This window comes from Pholcus phalangioides, unplaced genomic scaffold (genome assembly GCF_987345545.1).
Source record: "Pholcus phalangioides strain wild (caught in Gottingen) unplaced genomic scaffold, Ppha-v1.0 ptg000022l_1, whole genome shotgun sequence".
In the NCBI taxonomy this organism is placed as follows: Eukaryota; Metazoa; Arthropoda; class Arachnida; order Araneae; family Pholcidae; genus Pholcus; species Pholcus phalangioides.
In genome coordinates, this window is record NW_028301615.1 from 23,605,697 (window position 1) to 23,629,297 (window position 23,601).

At 34.9% G+C, this 23,601-nt stretch overlaps 1 protein-coding gene across 1 annotated transcript in view; it reads right to left on the reverse strand.

Moving 5' to 3' along the window:
* Positions 1 to 11,024, reverse strand: part of LOC149070026 (putative polypeptide N-acetylgalactosaminyltransferase 10) — an 85,973-nt gene extending 74,949 nt beyond the window's left edge. The window contains exon 1 of the mRNA XM_089250048.1: positions 10,681 to 11,024. The gene's annotated coding sequence lies outside the window, so the exon portion shown is untranslated. The remainder of the gene's footprint in view (positions 1 to 10,680) is intronic.
* Positions 11,025 to 23,601: the final 12,577 nt, after the last annotated feature.

The following is a 23,601-nucleotide window of genomic DNA, read 5'->3' on the forward strand; positions in this document are numbered from 1 at the left end:
ACAAAAACACGTCCATATAGACCCGGGGGTTTTATTGCCCTCCAAAAGAAATGACATTTTGAATGTCCGGTCGGAAGAAAGGAGCGATATTTCACAAGTGCTCCTTTTCCTTACGGATAAAGCACCGGATGCGTGTTATTTACGGAGGAAAAGGTTTTCAAAACCCTTCTTAAAATATCCCGACAACACTATTCCGGGAGAGAAGAAGTGTGTGTGTGTGTTTAATATATCGATTTGTTCTCCCGTTTTGCTCCCAGTGTGTGAATGGGATAGAATTTTTCCACTGTCTGTCCAAGGCACGGGCCGTAATCCTTCAATTTTTTACCGACGAAGTTCAACGAACCTTCATTTAAAGGAAATATTCTCCCGGAAATATGTTCGTTTTCTATATATCTGTGTACGTTTTAGTGTGTTCCGGGAATCTCTTTTTTTTTGTTTCCTTTTTATCTTGGAAGATGTTATTTTCTAGAAACAAAAATGTTTGAACTTCGAGAGAGATATAGAACAGATGGGTCTCTCTCTCTCTCTCACTTATAATTTACTCAGAATGGATCCAGAATTTCCAGGAGTTTCGAGTTACTGACTGTAGAAGGAAAAGTTGTGTTGAGAGATATTTCAAAATATGGTTTTATAACAGAAACTCTTGATAGAAGACACCAATGGGATCAAAACTTTTGTCCGCCCGCTAACGGGGAGTGTCCGCTATTGGAGAGGTACGATCAGGGCCGTAACTAGGCATTCCTGTACCATGTGCAAGAATTTGAATTTAGGCTCATGCTGGCCTATTCTTGGGTCCAGAAGGCCACTTTAAACATCCCCCCCCCTCCTTCCAAGTGGGCCCTGTATGCCTGTTGCACCACCCTAGTTAGAGCGCTGTGTGGGATATACAGTAGAACCTGGTTGCCGCTGTGGTGGTCGAGTGGTCATAATAACGGACTCGCATCGTGGGAACCCGGGTTCGAGCCCCACCGTCACCACAGTGGTGGTCGGCTGAAGTTGGTTTTCTGTGGTTCCCAACTTCAAGGCGCAAATGCGAGCCGATCTCCCCGTTAAAAAGTCTCGCCACAGAGAGCAACAGTCCTACAAACAGTACAAATATTCAGTCACTACACATCACTCACTTCCCTTCTGAGATATAGATGGCCGTACTGAAAAATCATACACAGCACTAGATACGCACTCAGACTGTTAGGTACACGCACTTACACTTCCGGCACAACTCACTAGGTAGTAAATTGCCTATGGCAATAGACCTGAGTTGTGCTCGGTTTGAAAAAAAAAAAAAGTAGAACATGGTTTTTACACGATTTTCACATTTATACGATCATTATTATTGCTTCAGTCGCAATTGGTTACTGTATTATGTAAAAGTGGTCATCAATCGTCTCGATAAAGAAAGTATGATTAAATTATTACATTTATCACTTTTACCAGCGATTATGCAGTTTCCAAATAAAGTTGGAAAGTTTGATAAAAACCGTAACCTTTATTATATAAAAAATTATAACCTTTTCTTCTCTTTTTTTAAACCAATTGATTATTTTCACCCGTACATTACACGTGCATTGCACATACTTTGCAATAAAAATTAAATTAAATTGAATGGATTATGAAGAAGAGAGACGGAGAGAGAAATAAACGTTCTTAACAACATTATCAGTTATGTTGGCTTTCTTCACACATGTCAGCCATGTGCAAATAAAACCAACATTACCATTTGGAATCGGCATCCTGGACCATAGTTATGTTCAGTTAATCAAGTAATTAATTGACAGATTATCATATTTACCAATGCGAGCTTGCGATTATATATAATCACCGTTGAATATGATAAATTCTCGATTATTGAACAAAAGTACACAAATTAGAAGTTGGAAGGAAATAAATAGTTTGTCTGATTTTACTGTCCGCTATATGAGGCGTGTCCGTTAACGGGGAGTGAAATACATTAAAGCTCTATTCCATTGAACTGGGGGATAGTAAAAGTGTCCGTTAACGGGGGGGGGGGGGGTCTCCGTTAATAAGGTTCCATTGTATTTCTTTTGACACTGTTGTAAAAAATGTCTATGCACCCGAAAAACCTTTTCCAACCACTTATTAGACCACAATGTTTATTTCATTGCAGTAAATTGATATTGATGAAGTACGGGTCTTCATCAATATCGTCTTTTATTCAAAAGACTCCTGCCAAAACATATGCTTTGTACCACCATAAATGTTGCACAAAGAAATTAGAACCCCATGGTGATAACGATTTACCCTTTTATCTGACTCCACACACTACTGCTACACCAGTTCTTGGTGTATAACTTGATAATTCATTTATTAACTTGAGAAACGAACTGGTTAGCAAAACATGTTAAAATTATAAAACTTAAAACAGGTATACACCTGTTACCTATTTTAAGTTTATATATATATATATATATATATATATATATATATATATATATATACCGCGACACCTACAACCTCGTTTGAATTACGATTTTCGCTCTCTTCAGTGGTTTTGCTATGTTCTGAACTGCGAGTGTCATGTTCGCTGATGAATACTGCATCACTAACTTTGTCGTTGCCTTCGAGAATTTTTTCGTCTACACCATCTTTTGTCCGTTGAAATGGCCTTTCACTGCCATATTTCATCTTCACACGATGGCAAATTCGTTCCTCTTATACAAGGTGATTCTAAACGTCATGCGACTAACTTTATGAGGCGATATAAGACACCTAAACAAGCCATTTTGGTCGCAGAATCACAATAACAAAGGCGATGACGACCTCAGAATAGTATTACACCACATTTACCGATGGATGTAATGCAACATGAGAAGGGGGGTGTCTGGTCCATTCGAAGGTGCAGTCGGTTGTAGGCCTGTTCATTTTACGAACTGGGTAACGCAAAATCAAATTGCAGTACCAAAAGTCATTGTAGCGCTTGTCATTATTTGACGCAGCATGAGTCGCTGGTTCTCGCTTCAACAAAAACTGAAGGCACATGTGGTTCCAGCATAATGTAGTGCAATGCCTATTTTTCAGTGAAGTACGGAATTACTCAAATACTACATTTTTGCTGCAATGGATTTGATCGATCCAAATTAAATGGCACTCGTCTTCTACGAGATCTCTTCTTTCTCTCAATTTCTTTTTGGGAGTCAGACGCCTAGGCATTGTGTACGTGATTCGCATTGAAATCTTCAAGGACCTCATCGGAAAAATTAGTGTCACCAACCCTTACCGGTCCAGAGGCTTCGTTAACAAAGTTCGTACATTATAGCACCTTCTCCCGGTTGTCGGGAGAAGGTATGTCGTTTTACGGTTTCTGTATAGCTTACAAGTTCTGTGAAGAAGCCGAATTCTCAGAGGCCTTCCTATTACTGTAAAGGGTCGTTGTAACAATGAAGTCTGTTACACCCATCAGTTAAGACACACTCATCTTCCGGAAACACTTATATATCTCCTTGAGATGGGAAGTTAGGTGTGGCTGGTCCTTCTCTCAATGTTCCGTTTAAGAATGAAGTACCCTCGTTTCCCGATGAGGCCCTTCGTCAATTCCATCTCGACATAAGACCGCAAAAGGTTAAGGACAACGCATCAATGCGCTTTGTTGCAGTCATTGCCACTTCAGTCTTTCATATTCGATCACACAAAGTGTTTGTTAAGGTGTGTTTTATCACCACTTAAAATTTGTATCATGAATTCTTAATCACCCTGCACATAAGAGAAAAAAAGTTTATCTCTAAAACGACACGAGTTTTTTAATATCAGTATGGAGGTATCGGCCTTAATCTCAGCCACCGAAGGAATGAAGTTCACGTTCATAGATTGAGACGAGTCCATTTTATAAGGAAATAATGGACTTGGTTGGGATGTTCTAGCTTGAAAATAGACGGACAGCACCACTGTACAATTAATCATACGTGAAACACCATTGGTTAACTTGAAGCCGTCAAGAAAGCACAGCGCACGAGCAGTATGAGAGTTACGCATGCTAAGTTGAACCAAATACCAACACCGATAAGTCGATGTAATAAGTCTATTGAACCCCATGCGCACGCTGCTTTGTTGAGAATAATCCAATAGCCCTATTGAACCGGCTGTCAACCCCAATAACGGTAGCCAAACGGCTAATCAGAAGCGATATAGTCGATGACGAAATCGTAAACACGAGAGTTTTACTTCATTTTGGACCTTGGCTTCTGAATCGATAGAAATAGTTTCCATTATGTGCGCTGAATGATCCTTGTGGAGAACTATCTTGCTAGTCCTGACGGGGGCCTCAGGTCAGCGAGATTATGTGGTCGATTCATCAGCTATTTCTTTAATCCGAAGCGTTCTTATTCAGGTCTATTCAGGTCTTTTTCTAAACATCCAGATTGCCCTACACCTTGTATAGCAGAAAGACTGCGCACGTAGCTCGTGACGTCACTGACTCCATTTCACTTATAGTCATTGGATGTACTGTAAAAAAGGTAAAGATTTCGCATACGTCGGCCTGCTATATCCAATGACTACAGGTGAAATGGACAACTTCGGTGGCGTCAAAGCTTCGCGCAGAAGCTTTCTGCTGTACAAAAGGTGTTATATTATCTTACTTATCTCTAATCCATCGCATTCGGGGTATACTCGGAATGAGCCATCATGGGATGTAGCGGAACTAGTTACACTGAATTCCAGAACTTATCATTAAATCTGTCAGAATAACAAACCTTCGTGAGTGCATGCTAAGTCAATGTATTGCAGGGTATACGACAGGTTTATATTAACCTTACGTCGGTCCTATTCAGTAGATACTTTTTCACAAAATTTAAATCATTACATTTAACTACATGCGACCTTCTGTTTTCAAAATTACAAACAAAGGTGTTTTATTTATTTCTTTTGTATCCATATACAATTTCGAAAAGTGAAAAACAACTCGGATTTTAGCTGATTTAATTCCATCTCGTACTAAAAAGATTTTAGTAGTATTTCTTAAATGATATAAAAATCTAAAAACAACATAAAAAATTCATGCGTTTCGAAAATTTTCCCACAAAGTATATGTAATATTTAAATTAGCTTAGGGAATGATGATACGAAATATTTGTGATGGCCTTATTTATACAGGGTGAGAAAAAGACATACACAGACATATAAGTCGCAAAACATCAAAGAAATATTCATCAAATGCATTTCCAGAAAGCTTTTAAGATATTGAGATTTCGCAATTCTCTATGTCGTGTAACAGAAAAAAAAAGGAAGCTCTTTTTGATTCACGTAAACATGCATAAATAAAAAATATTTAATGCAGCAAAATCTCTTGAGTAAAACATTTTAAAATCATCCATACTATTTTGAGATGGAAAGTACCTTCTGTGGCGGATTCGCTCAATATAAATCCGAAATATGAACGTAATACGGTGAACGCCGCTCGATGTGGTGATCGCAGCGTGACACGGAGTTACTGATAACAATAACCGATTGATACATATATTACATTCTGCTTATAGCTCAATTATTACCGATTGTAATACATACATATATGTCCCGTTTGATAGAACATGGCGTATGGGAAGGTCATCACAGCGTTTTCTTTCCACCATAACAGGTTTCCAAAATTTTATATATAAATAGTGCATCTTTTTAACTGTTCTAATGAAGGACTCTTTTCCTATTTCTACAAGCTAAAACTCTTTTTTTTTATTCCGAAATGTTTTGGAGCACTGTAATGGAATTATGCAATGTGTATCACGAATTACCATAACTTTCATAATGTATAGTGCATTCAATTAATTCCCTTTTGAAAAAATTTCGCCCGAGGAACTGTGAATGTCATCAGTTGAAAAAAACTGACCACGAACTGAAGAAAGATATTTTATTTTTACCCTACATGCCTTTACGATAAGAAACAAATTTCAAAAAAAGCCCTACACTTAATAATGAATCATAGCGGCAATTACGGCCCAATTAGGACACTGTGGACTGAGTACAGAAATTATTCTTGTTCATAAGAGAGACTTCTGACCTCCTGCGTGCATAGCCCTGTAGAATGATAACTATAACTTTCAGGGAAAAAACGAGTCTGGTTCAACTTCAGCTTCAATATATGAAGAAAAAAAAAATTTCGACGAAAAAAATTTATAACATTAACCGAAATACAAGATACGGGAAAATGTCTGAATAAAAAGATATCGGTATTTCCGGAAAGGAAAACTCATCGCTGCGCTCACGGGGGCCCGAGCGATTCACGGGGAATCTCCCGTTTGCCGGACGAGTGCTCTACTAACTATGCCATGAAGACAGGTCGATTTATCTCCCCTCCTTGGAGTGTATGCATATACTGAATGGTTCCGTGCAATGGACGGCGGCAACATTCTACTTATAGCTTTATAAATGACAACGGGGCCACCAGATGGCGACGATTATGTAGAAAGACTCTTCCCCGTCAATGCAACAGATACGGAAAACTGGCTGAATGGATAGATATTAATGTTTCAGGGTGAGAAGGAAAATTCATTTCTGCCCTCACTGGGACTAAACCGTAGTCTTGATAAATTTGAACGAATTTTTTCCCATGTTATGATATCGGTCCGTTCTACACTTGGTCAAAGTAATAACAATACCCGAATGACAGCATTATCAGTGATTCTAATGGGCAGTACCTGCTGCACTACAATTTATCAAGTTCCTGAACCTCTATCCTTCGATATTTCGATAGATTTGATTATTCTGTCTCAATAAATAGTTATTAAAATGGATTTAGAGCGAAAAATCAATATGTAATACTGATAGCAACCTTGGTTAGTTTGATAACTATTCAAAATTAATAATTGGAAAATCATTTTAGCAGAGTACGCTTGTTGACAGAGCTCCTTTGGATCGAGGGCAGTGATGCAAACAAGAATGTTTCTAGTAAATTTATCCTACTAGCAAATCGATCAGAACCTCTAAGTTATGGAAAGGAGTAAATGAAATACACAGTCAACTCTTATTTGACCTGATGATTCGAATAGGAATTGCCAACTTTCACGTTTTCACAGGCCATTCTTCGTGGGGGAATGATATTAAGGGGGGAATTGCATACCACAGATTCATTCTTTGTTGACAGATCGCAGCGATTTACTGTTCCATCGCGATCGATTGTGTGAGCTCAGTGTCATTCTCTTTGCTGATATGCACGTGCCATTCTGACTGCCTATATATTTGAATCATAACCAACATTGAAGTTTTTTTTCTCATGTGTTCATCAAATTGCACACGTAAATTATATTTGTGATTATTAAAATATGTAAGTTGAATATTTGCCTCTAAAATGCCCACCGAAATTATTTCAGAATTTCGACACTGAAATATAATTTTCGAAAAAAATGCCTTATATATCCATGTTTTTCTTGGGCCTTACAGACGAAATGAACTGATAAAATTTTATTTTATACAAAAATTGCCACGTTTTTAAGACAAATAAATCACACTGGTCGAATGGTCGACGCGTTTCGGCTCTTCAATGGAGAGCCGTCATCAGGACCTCGTGGTCAGAACTCACACGAATGAAGAGTGATGTTTACGTCTGGTTGTCCGAAGAGTTCGCCTTTGTATTTGCTGCGTCCGAGTGGTCTTTGGATGCGAATTGGGGAGCCATCTGTTGTAAAGTGTTGAAAGTTTTTTCACGACTGAGGTTAATAAAGCCTGTCCAAGCTGACGAAATAGGTGGTGTGTTTCTTCCATCATTAACGAGGAAATTCTGGCATGTTCTGATGAAGTATCCCTCGAGAAAATTCAATTCCGAATTGTGTGTTGCTTTTTTAAAAAAAAGCATTTGTTTTTAAAAAAGCAACACACAATTCTGAATTGAATTTTCTCGAGGGATACTTCATCAGAACATGCCAGAATTTCCTCGTTAATGATGGAAGAAACACACCACCTATTTCGTCAGCTTGGACAGGCTTTATTAACCTCAGTCGTGAAAAAACTTTCAACACTTTACAACAGATGGCTCCCCAATTCGCATCCAAAGACCACTCGGACGCAGCAAATACAAAGGCGAACTCTTCGGACAACCAGACGTAAACATCACTCTTCATTCGTGTGAGTTCTGACCACGAGGTCCTGATGACGGCTCTCCATTGAAGAGCCGAAACGCGTCGACCATTCGACCAGTGTGATTTATTTGTCTTAAAAACGTGGCAATTTTTGTATAAATTAAAACCAGGCAAAGTTACTCATTTTTTGTGATGATAAAATTTTGTTTTTCGATTGTCCAAAATAAGTCAGATCAGGAAGATTACATAATATTTCATCATGTTTGTATATTGTTTTTTTTATAATTGCATTTTAATTGGGTTGCTGTATTTTAGCAATATGGGACATCCATATTTGTTATGGACATCTTTTTCCTTAGCCACCTAGTTGGGTATTTTGCCTGTTGTGGCTTTGTATTTATATTTGCATTTGCATTTAAAGGGTTAAAGAAATTTGAGTTTAGAGTTGTCGTTCTGCGGTCATTTTATGCATGAAGTAGCATTTTGACGGGTACCCAAAGTTCAAAGACAATTCAGAACAGCAATGCTTCATTGTACCCACAAAATCAAACCGAGAACTACCAGATGTGGAGGTTTGTGCATGATCATCCGATGGTCATGTACGTATATATTAATACAGTAGATCTTGGTAAATTCCAATTTTGGAAGATTCGAACTTTTACGAACTCTCCTAGAGTTTTCTATCGGATTTAATGTAAAATTTCTTGTTTTATTCGAACTTTTTTCGAGCTATTTGGATGATTCGAAGTTGGAGGAATATACCATGATTTTCGCATGAGCAAATTTAGTTTGGAAAAGTTCTACCAGAAGCCAGACTTTGCTTTTCTCGATCAAGTTGTTAAACAACGTATTTTTAAAGACTAATGTTTGAAAATTATGTTTTTCTCTACTCTTATTATTATTTTTTTGATAATTTTTATGTCCATTTTAACATTGTTCAGCTGGAGTGCATCAAGAGTATGTACCACTTACTATAGATTATGTTATTCAGCTTATAGATCAAGGTGTAACATTCGAAATCTCAATCTTTTTGTGTCGTAATTAAGAGTATGGAAAGTGTCGGGGGAATTCAGATTTGTAATACGTTAATAAAATATATACGTTATGGTTGTGTTATTTCCTTGATATAACATAAGAATGATAAGCAAAATTTGAGAAAGAGTTTCGTGATGGATGATCATGAACTATTTCCGTAAATCCGGCTTTGAACACGGTCAAGAAATTTTGAAGTTATGTCGATTCCAGAACAGGGGAATAATGCAGAAGCTAAGAACAGTTATATTATAGTTACAAATTATTACAATTTGGGAAACAGTTTCGTAACTGATAATGAAATATTAATAATTAATAATTATTATTCTCTGTGAATGTTGATGATGAAGTTGCAGTTTACAGGCATTTTACAGATCCAGGATAGACTAATTGGCTAATTCGAATTTTAGATAATTCGAACTTCTTTTTTCCAGTGACTTTGAACATCGAATTTACCAAGTTCAACTACATCAAAAACTTCCAATTGTTGCATTAATTATTTCAACGCCTGAACGAGGGCCTCCACAGCCCGGAACGCCTTCCGAGGACAACGGCCTGCATTCTTTTGATGCGCAAACATTCATAAAATAATTGAGCGTGTTTACAGAATAAAAATAAAAAGTCGGGTATCCAACTACAATCTCTTGAGGTCATCTTGATATTCTCCAGTGGTCAACAACGAAAAGTAATAATCGCGAGCGTTATAGGGTCAGGAAATATATCGCGGTCATCATCGCTTGGACGCAGAAAAAAGCGGATAAAGTTCATGGAAGGGAGAATTCAATTTTTAAGAAGAGCATTCATTATACAGAGATTATCAACTATCTCTCTCTTGAAACTCATTCATTTAATACTCGCGTGCTTGGTGTAAATTTTCTTATTGCTAATATAATAATTTACTATAATACTTTTATTGGATTCATCTAGTATGAGCGCGTCTTTCAATCGACCTGTTGCTGTCGTCAAAAATTTTGTATCTAAAAATACTCAAAAATCAAAGTACTTAAAATCAGAGTATTTAAAAATAAAAATTCCAAAATGGCTATAAATTGCCAAAATTAAACAATTTTTGAATCCGTAAATGATCAAAAATGAATCACTGAAAGGATTTATAATTTCGAGAATTATATAAACGCCGGAAATTTATGTTTTAATATTAAAATAAAGTGAAAGTATCCCCTTTTCAATATAATTATTTTTGTCAATTTCTTTAAACTTCTTATGAATTTTTCTTGTAGGTTATGCAGTTTTATCTGACAATAGAATATAAATTGACGAGAAATTTTCAATATATATCCCATAACCAATAATCAAGTAGTTATAATCCTGAAGTAAATTGAAATTCTAGAATAATCGAAGCCTCTAAATTTCTTGTTAACTAAATTTCTAATTTAAATAACTTCATGCCAATTTATATAACCCACATCTATAAATAAACGTCATTTTCCGAGTTCACAACATGGAGAAAAAATTTACGTTTTTAAGTAACTTAGTTCCAATCTTTTCCACTCTTGTAATTTCAGTTTGACAAAAATTTTAATAATACAATTAAGTAATAGAAAATTGTAAATCACATGAGTATTTAAATGCATTCATTAAATTAACTGAAAAAGGAAAAGTTGAAACATACCTCTACCAACATCCTTTACTCTCCATCATCCAGTTGATAATATATAATCACAGTTAAAGCTCGAGAAGAGATCTTTCTCCTAAGTAAGTCTTCACTGTATATTTTACGAAGATAATAATATTACATAATGAATAGAAGCGTGTATTTATTTATTTCGCGGATGAATCACTTGTTTTATCTCTCCAATAAGAGCACTGGAATGGCAAAACGGGATGACCATCCACTCCTGTAGAGCGAGGAAACAGGAGGAGTTGTGCATTCATCCAGTATTGAAGGGACAATGCGACATGTAAGGCCAATCTTCCATCTATATGAGAAAGGGATGCAAGAGCCAAACTAACGAACCGATTCTCCGCCACTGGCTACGGATGTTGTCCATTTACCAATGGGCGGCGAGGGAAGCGGCCGCGCGTGGCGCCATCTTTCGGTGATTCTGTCCTGTTGCGAACTTCTTCCAAACATAAGCATTGCGGACTCGTGCTGCTCGTTTTTTCTTACATACAGTCGACGCCGCTTATTAGAACCACGGATAATGTTATCATTCGGGTTTCTTATCATTTTTATGCACTAAAAATGCATAAAATAGGCATTTATAATTTATGGGGAAAAAAGGAAAACTAACTAAGACTATGGTATTAAGGGTCTAAAAACTAGCTGAACAATTGATTGCATTTGATCCCTGTACTGCTTTAATTATGGTTTATAATATGGTTGTAACTGCATTATAATAATCCAAATTAGACTAATTTCAAACCAAAATAAAATGTCAGTAGGCCCTCATTAGTAGGTCACTTCCAGGACCACAATTACCAGACGGGGAGTCCGTAGAGAAAATGGGGGCTCCTTCGAGTTACGAATAATTCTCGTTTATTTGTTGTATTATTTGGAATGATCATTACCATTCTTATAGTTGAAACATAGCTACCTTGTTTTAATGTAGTAAAACAAAATTCTTTTTTTTTTATATTACCGCATATGCAGGACTCCTTCAAGCGCGGGGGCCCTGTGTGGCCGCATCTGTCGCACACCCTGACAGCGACTGATAAATTTAATCGAGTACTAAAGATGCATGTAAAATAAATAGCCGTGGTTGACTGCAGTGCATTTATGGTGTGAAAAACGAAATCAGCAGAACAACATGGGCCCCATAGCCCTGTCTGCTCCTATTCCGCCTTGTGTGAGCTATGACGTCCATTGATGACCTCTTGTCTCGACAGTTGTCGGTCAGCTATACATATACAATGCAGTCCAATGCCTGAACAAGAAATGTTCATCTGAAACATGAGGAGAAAACAAAAAATTTCTAATTTTCCTCTGCTTTTCTAACATGGGCGTTCGACTGAAACAAAATCATTCGCGTCTAACACCATCCGGTTAAAGCAAAGTTTATGCAATGGCAACACCAAGTTCTCTATCTCTCAGATCACTTATTCGTGTTTAAATGGGGCTGGAAGGACTGGGGCTTTCTGATGACAATTAGTACCGAGAGAGTTGAAAAATTTTAAAAAGCGCAATTCTTTTGTTCTCAATGCTCGAAATATTGAAGTTTTATTGATTATGGCCTCTGAAATTCACTAATAAACTTAAAGATATGTTAAAATAGGCATTTATGGCAGGAAAACTTAAAAAAAAAGGCATTTTTACCATAAAAATTTGAAAATAGGCAAAAAAAGGCATTCATGGCATTTTGCCTGAACTTCCAGGCTCAAGTTATAACTTTTGCAGAAAGCGAAATAGACCAGTATCATAACATGGGAGGAACAATTCGTTTGTAATAATCGGGACTTCGGAAAATGCAATACTTTTTGTCGTCGGGGATGGCGACAGAACTTGGGTCTCGGGCAGCTTCGGAGATGGGTCGTGCAAATCCACTTGCAGCCAGGGATTCGTGAACAATGAGTCACGAACCGAATTTGACTCGCAGGGGCTTCCTAATTGAGTCATTTATCTTCATATACACAGTCCTGTTAAAAATGAACTTATTGGTTCATGGGTTTCACTAATTTCGAAAAAACAAACAGTCCCATGGGTCGCGAAGCTGATTCTGTTGTTGAGTTTTGGGTCGCGGCCGAAAAGAAAGTTAAGAAGACCTGAACTAAATGTATTTTTTCCTGTAAAGTTAGTATCATCAGCCTGCAAGACTATGAAGGAGGATAGAAGTCGATCTCGCCCTACCGCCACCCTTTGTTCACAAGCAGGGCTGCGCAAATGGCAAAATAATTTAGGCACTAATACTTTTTTTTACCTTATTCTATTTTTAATTTTTTTTAAAGAAAAAGGTCCAGAATAATGTTTTATTTGGGCTTTTTGAGAGCATTATGACGCTCTTTCATATGTTTGCAGATATACTCCTATAAATTCCAAACATTTTGTGTTGCTCCACCTTCAATTTAGTAACTACACGAGGAAAATTTAGGTGTCAACAACATTTTTTTTAGTCGCTATGTTAATTTGGCGTTAGGGATTTGTCCATCCCTGGTGGTTCATGTGATCAGCTGCTTTTTGAACAGCCTTCCTATAGTTAAAGCAAATGTGTATCAGAAAAAGCCCTTCCCTTCAGTTCTTGATCAATTTCGTTTAGTTTAACAGATTCAAATTTCTTTATCCGAGAGAGTTTCTCAAGTGATCTATGTAACGTACAGTACCCTGTGCAATAATGATTCTTTGTGATTCTATTCACACACACAATAATGATTCTTTGTGATTCTATTCACACACACAATAATGATTCTTTGTGACTCTATTCACACACACAATAATGATTCTTTGTGATTCTATTCACACACACAATAATGATTCTTTGTGACTATTCACACACACAATAATGATTCTTTGTGATTCTATTCACACACACAATAATGATTCTTTGTGATTCTATTCACACACACAATAATGATTCTTTGTGATTCTATTCACACACACAATAATGATTCTTTGTGATTCCATTCACACACACAATAATGATTCTTTGTGATTCCATTCACACACACAATAATGATTCTTTGTGATTCCATTCACACACACAATAATGATTCTTTGTGATTCCATTCACACACACAATAATGATTCTTTGTGATTCTATTCACACACACAATAATGATTCTTTGTGATTCTATTCACACACACAATAATGATTCTTTGTGACTCTATTCACACACACAATAATGATTCTTTGTGATTCTATTCACACACACAATAATGATTCTTTGTGATTCTATTCACACACACAATAATGATTCTTTGTGACTCTATTCACACACACAATAATGATTCTTTGTGATTCTATTCACACACACAATAATGATTCTTTGTGATTCCATTCACACACACAATAATGATTTTTTGTGACTCTATTCACACACACAATAATGATTCTTTGTGACTCTATTCACACACACAATAATGATTCTTTGTGACTCTATTCACACACACAATAATGATTCTTTGTGACTCTATTCACACACACAATAATGATTCTTTGTGATTCTATTCACACACACAATAATGATTCTTTGTGACTCTATTCACACACACAATAATGATTCTTTGTGATTCTATTCACACACACAATAATGATTTTTTGTGATTCTATTCACACACACAATAATGATTCTTTGTGATTCTATTCACACACACAATAATGATTCTTTGTGATTCTATTCACACACACAATAATGATTCTTTGTGACTCTATTCACACACACAATAATGATTCTTTGTGACTCTATTCACACACACAATAATGATTCTTTGTGATTCTATTCACACACACAATAATGATTCTTTGCGATTCTATTCACACACACAATAATGATTCTTTGTGACTCTATTCACACACACAATAATGATTCTTTGCGAGAAATTTCAACGGAAATTTCAAAAATTTCGTTTAAATCAAATATAATTTTGCTGGAAATCTGAGAAAATTCATGCTACTAAGTCGAATGCAATTTCGTTCTAGTCGGTACAACGTACCGAGCGTTGAGCTTTCGTCTTCTCCGTCTTGGTTTCTACTTGTAGAGATACATTGATCAGTAAATAGCAAAATGGTTGCTTAAAAACAACATGGGTGATTTTTTTTTTCTAATATTATGTAAAACCCTGTTCTTCAGATTTGAATAAGTTTGAAAATCTGAAAACTATATTCTACAAAAATGAACTATGGTTAAAGGTTACAAAATGGTTATATAAATTTACACAGCATTTATATGTGAGCCTTTCAATACTTTACAATAATCTATTCAATTAACATACATAAAATATTGTCACTACTACAATATTAAGAAACACAACATCACTTTAGTGATTCACATTTTAACAATTTGTTACAGCCCATCCCTTTACAACATCATTATTTTCAAATATGTAAATCTCGAAGATTACAAATATCTACAATATAAATAAATTTACATTATCTACAATACCAAATAATAAAATTTCAATGAAATTACCACTATTTGCAAAAACTTTACCACACACCTTTCACAATAAAACATATTTCAATTCAGAAAAAGTTCAAATATATATACACGGAAACTCTCACAATATCATCAGAATTATTTTATGTGACTTTGGAGCATCTGGCCATTATATTGGACAAAAATAAAATAGTGGACAGTTAAAAAATGATTATATACATTTCCAGAGCATTTATATATTACCATATACCTTTGCATGTTTTCCAATAATCAATTTAGTGAATAAATGTGTTTTTTCTACGTAAAAAACATTCTCACTACTAAAATTTTAATGTATTTACAATATCACTATAGTTATTAAGATTGCCACAACCTGCAAAAGTCATAAAACCTTTTTGCAATACCAATTTGCAACACCTTATCCACGTCAAAAGCAAAACAGCATCTTGAAATTACTAATGAAATATTGTTTCATTTAGTACACACACTATTTATATGGACTTTTTTCTTCCTTCACAAAAAAAAAAAAAAAGACAAATAATTCAAAATGGCGATTAGTTTTTAAAAATTGTAACCGCAATCAACGGAAAAATTTACATTTTTACAGATATAGTTTCCATGATCGAGTATTGAGAGACAAAGAACTAAATCATTTTACTATCTCGCGTATATATAACATAAAAGCTCCATTCACAATCAAATTCCATCCAGTCCGTTTCACACCAAGATCGCTATCGGTATTTATCTTAGAATCATTCTAACAATTCAGCCACTGAAGATTCAGCTTTGCCTGGTTCAAGACGCATCTATTGTTGGGATCAGATCACAGCGGCAGTTCCCGATTCAATTCACCCTCGAGTGCAAAAAAAAAAAAAAAAATGATTGTTCAACAACAAAAGGAACCAAAGTATTCGTAATACATTGTTCTCTACGGGCGCCGTTTTCCGAACCAATGCATCTGAATACCAGTTGTTTATGCACGGATAAATAACAAACGAGACTTTTGTAACTTTATCTATCGCTATTAATTATTACACGCATAGATCAGATAACCTTTCCGTGGTATCCGTCAGGGGAATCCTCAAGACTAACTAACGAAAAGGGAGGGGGCTGGGGAGATATAGTCCCATTCTCCCCGTTCCACCTCTATCCTATCATTGTCCAACAACTACTAGAAATCGGCTCATTAAGCACAGACGTTCTGCTCCGAGAGAAATCCACACCGCATCCACTATGTGGATATAGCAAGGATAGGACGACGACGACGGTGGATCCAACAAAAGAGGTTGGAGAAGTGTTATTTTCTGGAGGAACAAAGTATGTTCCATCCATCTCCAGATGATAACAATGGACAAGTGTCGAGGCGGGCGGTGGACGCGGTGCTGGATGGGCAAAGGAAAACATCGTAGATGGCGGGATAGGAAAATGAGGGCACACACACAGAGTTTCCAAGCATATATATCCATGGAATTTATCTTTACTCTTATGCCACCTACCCTATTCAGGGCAGCAGCAGCAGCAGCATCATCTCGCTCGAGAAGTTCCCCACCGGACTGCGAAGAATTGATCGTTTATCTTGACGCTCTATGTATTACACATACATGCACACGTGTGCGTGAGGGCATGTGTTACGCACACACAAAAGCACGATACAAAGTGGAAGTGGGTTTCCTACCATCGATCGATTACTTAAGCCCCCCCTCTCTTCAGTTCTCCGCCCAAATGCTGTTACTTCGACAACTTGAAAGTATTGCATAGAATGAAAGAGTGGATATATATCCTCTCTCTCACACAGCCAATCTCGCTTATGCTTTAACTCCCCGGTACTGCTTTTTACCCCGTTGTTGTTGTTAAATCACTGGGAAAGTAGAAGGTGGACGAGGGTAATTTCCAGCTCTTTATTCATTCATGATCGTAAAAGTGATCGCGAGCAAAACACCATGTTCTGTATTGTGTGTGTGTGTGTGTGTGTATGTGATGTTTCGTGTTATATATTTTTTGTTCCCCCTTAAAAATAACGGAGATAGGTTATTAGGATTTTTGTATGTGAAGTGAGAGTGTTATTATGGTAGTGGTGTAACGTTGCGTGATAATACAGGTCGAGGTTCAAAGTGATGGGATCCACACCTCTTTTTTGTAAAGGAACATGGCTATTATTTAGGATATAGTCGCTTGAATAAGCGGGGAGAAGTTGGAGAAGGTTAAAACCTTCTCCAACTTCTCCCTTTACACTTTACATAGAATACATTATTCTATGCTTTTTCTACGAGGGGGAATAAGATGTGTTTATCGTGATTCTACGCCTCGTATGGATGTGAAACGTTTTCTTAAAGTGATCTTAGTTGTCAGGATAAGAAATTAATAAAACATAATATTTTGTTTCTTAAACATTTAAAATAATCAGAAAATTAGGAAATGAAATCTTTTTTGAATGAAAGTTCAAGAGACTTTTCCAAGTTAGTTCGCTTGTTTTAACATTTAATAGTACCGAATTCAAGATAGTTCATGTGAACAGTCCAGAACCAAATTATAATAAATTCGGGAATTTCGCATTTTATGGCTATTGTTCGCCATATGTTGCTTTTGAATGAATACACTCATGTACGGAATCCATGAACACTAGTCTGTGATTGTACGGAGATTTTGATAAAGATTATCCGAAATGGAAATAAATTCTATTGCGGATTCTAAAATTAAAGTAAAATTTGTGAAAACATCTGCGAGAAAGTAGAAAAAAAAATTAATGGTCTATTTTCGTTCCCGTAAAATAATAAGTGGTGAAACATGTGAAAATTTAAATTTTTGCAATCCCCAAAAATCCTAGTAGTAATCGTCCCATTAGTAAACGTTGCTCTTCCCTCTAAGAACTGGAAAAAATATGTATATCTAAAAAAAACAATCACCGACGTTTTGGTGATTAAAAATTTAAATTTTCACCACTTTTCAAGGCTTTATGGAGTCTTTTGCACATTTCTGAGACTTAAAGTCACAATATGTGACAAAAACAAAGAACTTAAACCTCCCATTTTTTCTGTTTGCGGATATTTTTCACACATATTAATGTGGTTTCAGTGAATTTCTTCGAATTTTTGGTTTTTTGCGGACGCTCTCGCCCTGGAAACGCCTCATATTGTATTCAATTGAGCTTTAACCTTGTCCTGATGATGGTGATAGAGGAGTTTTTGGAGTAATGATTATGCAGGCTCCGCTTCGGTGCAGGGCCGGAACTAGAGGGGGCGGGGATGGAAACTTCCTCGGGTAGAAAAATTTAGTGGGACGGCCGTTTTAGGTGGGAACAAAGAACACCGTTACAAAATTACCGAATTTTTCAGTTGTAGGGGCAGCAAAATAATGTTTGCTCTGGGTGGCAAAAATCTTAGAGCTCTGCTTTGATGTGTCGGAGGTTTCTTGCCAAGCAAGCTTAAATCTCGCCAGCATCGGCGGCTTGGCGGCGTATGCTAAAGAGTATCATCCACAGCGACTTACAAGGAAAGGGTGCCAAGGCGACGGCTTCAAAATGTTTTGAAAAATTTACCACTGATTCTACTCATTTTAATATGCACAAAAGTGGGGAAAAAAATTCGGTGGAACTTTTAGGAGTCAGTCAATGAAAATGTGTAAATATTAATATTTTGAACGCCATTATAGGCCAGGAATGACTTGAAACACATGCAGCCGTAGAGTGTTAGAGTCATCCAAACAACACAAGATCAAGTACAACACAGACAAAGAAAGAAGAAAAGAGAAATCGACTAGTTTCAAGAACAGAGAAGCGGGAGGAAAGAAAGGAAAGTTTTTTTAATGTATACCTCCAAGAAGTGCAAGAGGCGATGAGTAGCCAACTGTCATCATTTTTAATAATTTTTTGCGGCTTTAATAATTGCAGTCTACCGCTATTTTTTGTTTGTTTGTTTATATGTGTTTCTAGGTGAGATGAATGTACTCAATTTTTTTTTTCATAATTTTTTGGACGAAACCTTGGGACACTTTACTTGTTAGTCGCGATTAAGAGAAACATTGTGATGTAGTACAAATATCAGAAGTACATAATGCGATAAAAGAGATACGGTGCAAACAATATATGAGAAATGCGGTATAACCTTTTTATTACTGTGAACCGATGAAAGTAATTGCACAATTTCTCAGACCGTCAAAAAAAGAGATAATTTGCAGACGGGTTTAACAAACAGCAAGAGGAGAAAAATGGTAATAACTTGCTTAAATAGTAATAATTGTATAAATAGTAATTATTGTATAAATATTAATAATTGTATAAATAGTAATAATTTGCATAAATATTAATAATTGTATAAATAGTAATAATTTGCATAAATAGTAATAATTGTATAAATAGTAATAATTTGCTTAAATAGTAATAATTTGCTTAAATAGTAATAATTGTATGAATAGTAATTATTGTATAAATATTAATAATTGTATAAATAGTAATAATTTGCATAAATATTAATAATTGTATAAATAGTAATAATTTGCATAAATAGTAATAATTTGCTTAAATAGTAATAATTTGCTTAAATAGTAATAATTGTATAAATAGTAATTATTGTATAAATATTAATAATTGTATAAATAGTAATAATTTGCATAAATAGTAATAATTGTATAAATAGTAATAATTTGCTTAAATAGTAATAATTTGCTTAAATAGTAATAATTGTATAAATAGTAATTATTGTATAAATATTAATAATTGTATAAATAGTAATAATTTGCATAAATAGTAATAATTTGCTTAAATAGTAATAATTTGCTTAAATAGTAATAATTTGCTTAAATAGTAATAATTTGCTTAAATAGTAATAATTGTATGAATAGTAATTATTGTATAAATATTAATAATTTGTATAAATAGTAATAATTGTATAAATAGTAATAATTGTATAAATAGTAATAATTTGCTTAAATAGTAATAATTTGCTTAAATAGTAATACTTTGCATAAATAGTAATAACTTGCATAAATAGTAATAACTTGTATAAATAGTAATAACTTGCATAAATAGTAATAATTGTATAAATACTAATAATTTGTATAAATAGTAATAATTGTATAAATAGTAATAATTTGCATAAATAGTAATAATTTGCTTAAATAGTAATAATTTGCTTAAATAGTAATAATTGTATAAATAGTAATTATTGTATAAATATTAATAATTGTATAAATAGTAATAATTTGCATAAATAGTAATAATTTGCTTAAATAGTAATAATTTGCTTAAATAGTAATAATTTGCTTAAATAGTAATAATTGTATAAATAGTAATTATTGTATAAATATTAATAATTGTATAAATAGTAATAATTGTATAAATAGTAATAATTTGCTTAAATAGTAATAATTTGCTTAAATAGTAATAATTTGCTTAAATAGTAATAATTGTATGAATAGTAATTATTGTATAAATATTAATAATTTGTATAAATAGTAATAATTTGCTTAAATAGTAATAATTTGTATAAATAGTAATAATTTGCTTAAATAGTAATAATTGCATAAATAGTAATAATTGCATAAATAGTAATAATTGCATAAATAGTAATAATTGTATAAATAGTAATAATTTGCATAAATAGTAATAATTTGCTTAAATAGTAATAATTTGCTTAAATAGTAATAATTGTATAAATAGTAATAATTTGCATTTATTACTATTTGTATGCAAACAACATTTTGTCCAGTATGCAATTTATTGCATACTGGACAAAATGTTATCAATCTTGATGATAGTGTACTGTAGTTCATTGGCCATGGGATTAAATTTTCCGCCAAAAAAAAAACCAGAAACAAAAAAAGTTCAAACACTCACCACCAGCGGTCAATGGCGTTGTATGCAATATTGTTAAATGAAATAAGACATGAAGACAAATGTTTTTAATCGTTTCTAAAACGTGTTTCAAAGCATGTTCAATGTAGCGTGCACCATTTTCTGAAAGCAAGTTAAATCGCATTACTGCGTTCTTAACAGTAGCTCTTAGCATATCAGGAGAAATTTTTTACAGACATGTCGATGTATCGCATTTTTTAATTCCACCAAATTTTTTGTTATCATCACCATAAACAGTGGTTTTGAGGTAAACCCACAGCCAGAAGTCAAAGAGTTTGAGGTCTGGTAACCGGGATGGCCAAGAAATGAGGGAAGTGTTGGCTTATAATTCTGTAATCCGTTAAATGGTGCTGAAGCAATTGTTTGACGCATGTACCAATGTGAGTAGGAGCCCCGTCCTGCATAAAAATTGTGGTGTCTGAAATGCCACGTTGCTGGAGGTCAGATATCACGAAACGTCTTAACATCGACTCTAAGCGATCAGCAGTCACAGTGAATGTCACGGGCCCAATTGTCGGTTGCTCTTCAAAAAAAAAAAAGGCCCAATTCTGACACTAGCTGTTTCACCACACCAAACGGTGACTTTAGGAGAATGCAATGGAACTGGGTGAATAACACCACCTATCCGAAATCCGGCAGTTTGGATTTGTAAAACACCATTCAGTGTTAACGAAACAGACAGTTTCATTTTCGCTTTAGAAACGATTAAAAACATTTTAAACTGATGTCCTCATGTGTTATTTCGTTTAACAATATTGCATATATCGCTATTCCCCGCTGGTGGGTGAGGTTTTGAGCAATTTTTGTAGTGGAAAATTGAATTCTATGGCCTCCTGCAAACTATTACACCAAGTTTGATATAACATTCTGTCCAGTAGTTTTTCTTTTATGGTCATTTCAAAGTGGAACTTTAATTATAAAGACCCTGTACAACAAATAATTCGCAGACCTACTCACAGCTAAGACAGAAACAAAAACTAACATAGAACAGTATAATATTTAATTCAATCTAAAATCATGCATTGGCTATATGAATTGGGCGAAATATGTTCCGGACTGGCAGTGGTCCATTGATCACCGGTTGAAGAATGCTGAAAAATAAATGCACGAAGCTCACGCAAACTCTCAAAAACTGTTACAGCTCTAAGAATAACATTTCGAGTTCTGGTAGCACTGCTCAACAACGATTTTGTTCCGAAAGATATTTCAGTGATTTTAGGGGGATTTTGGAGCGTTGATTCCGAATCTGGCATTGGTTTTGTCAAATTGGCTTCAGGTTTTGATATAAAGTGAAAATTAAATGTCAATGTTAATACATGAACAGCGTACAAATCACATTCAAACTGTGTGTTATAAATAGATACAGTAAATCATCAGCAAAGATTATTCGGAAACGTTAAGGTAATTTTGGGGTGCTGAATCCGAAACTGGAATTGGTTTTGTCAGATTGGGTCTAATTCTTGAGATAAAGTGAATATCAAATTTCAATAGTAGTTAATACATGAACAGCATTCGAAGTGAGTGAAATGTGAATCGATAAGTAACTTATTTTATCAATAAATAAAGGTCACGGATGTGTGTTTGATCATGATATAAATGCAATAATGTATTGAGTAAAAAATTAAAAATTTAAAATGTTAAAAAGTAAAAATTCGTGGCTGCAGACTATATTGAAATGTTGAGAGTATGCATTATCTCAAAAGCTACAGCCAATTCGATAAAACCAACACCGATTTTAAAATGAGCAACCCCAATATACCATAAAACCCTTAGAATTCCTTTGAGAACATGGAAAAACAAGTTCTTTGTTGAGCAGTGTAACCAATCCTGACTTCATTATCCAGAATCTTAATGCATGAGTTTCCCATTGGCCTGTCGACGTATGCATTCCTCAACGACTATTCAAAACACTCGAAGAAACGGTCATAAATCAAAAAATACAATACCGCGGTGAAGAACCTAAAAGAAAAAGTTAAAAAACAATGGTTTCCATAAAGAATGTCTTGGAATTAATCTCCTGTTTGTCTTGTTCTCCTTCAACATAAAATAATACAGATCCAAAAGAGCGAAGATAAATATTGATAACATCCATCCTCCAAACTTACATTTGTTCTCCCGTTTTCTATTCTTTCCATATACAAAAATAGAAAAATATTTGGTGGATGAGGACGCATTTTTCCGCTTTTTTTTTTGCTTTCCTAAGGAATATAACGCAAAGCTTCTTCATCGATTTGTTGAAGAAGATGAAGAAGAAGAGGTAATTTACTGCCTTTGCTGCATCCGAATCATCATCTTTGGCGCCGGAGTCTCACAATAAATTCCTTTTTATTTTGCTTTCTCACAGCTCTCAATGAGTGTGTGTGTACGTTCTGTTGGATGAAAAATTTCATTTTTTCCTTCAATACATAAAAACAAAAGAAAAAAAAAACCTTCACACGTCTTTGGAGCCATGATGAACACAAACAGACCCTTGATGAATCGACAGACGCGTGCTGTATATATATTCATAATGCAGGAAGCTGTATAATCTGCCATGAAACAATCCCGATCTCTCTGATGTATTGTTAGTACTTCCTCATGAAATAAGTTATCTGGATATTTAATAGAATTGGGATATCAATCCTAGATCGTAGGGTTTGTATGGTGTTGGAAATT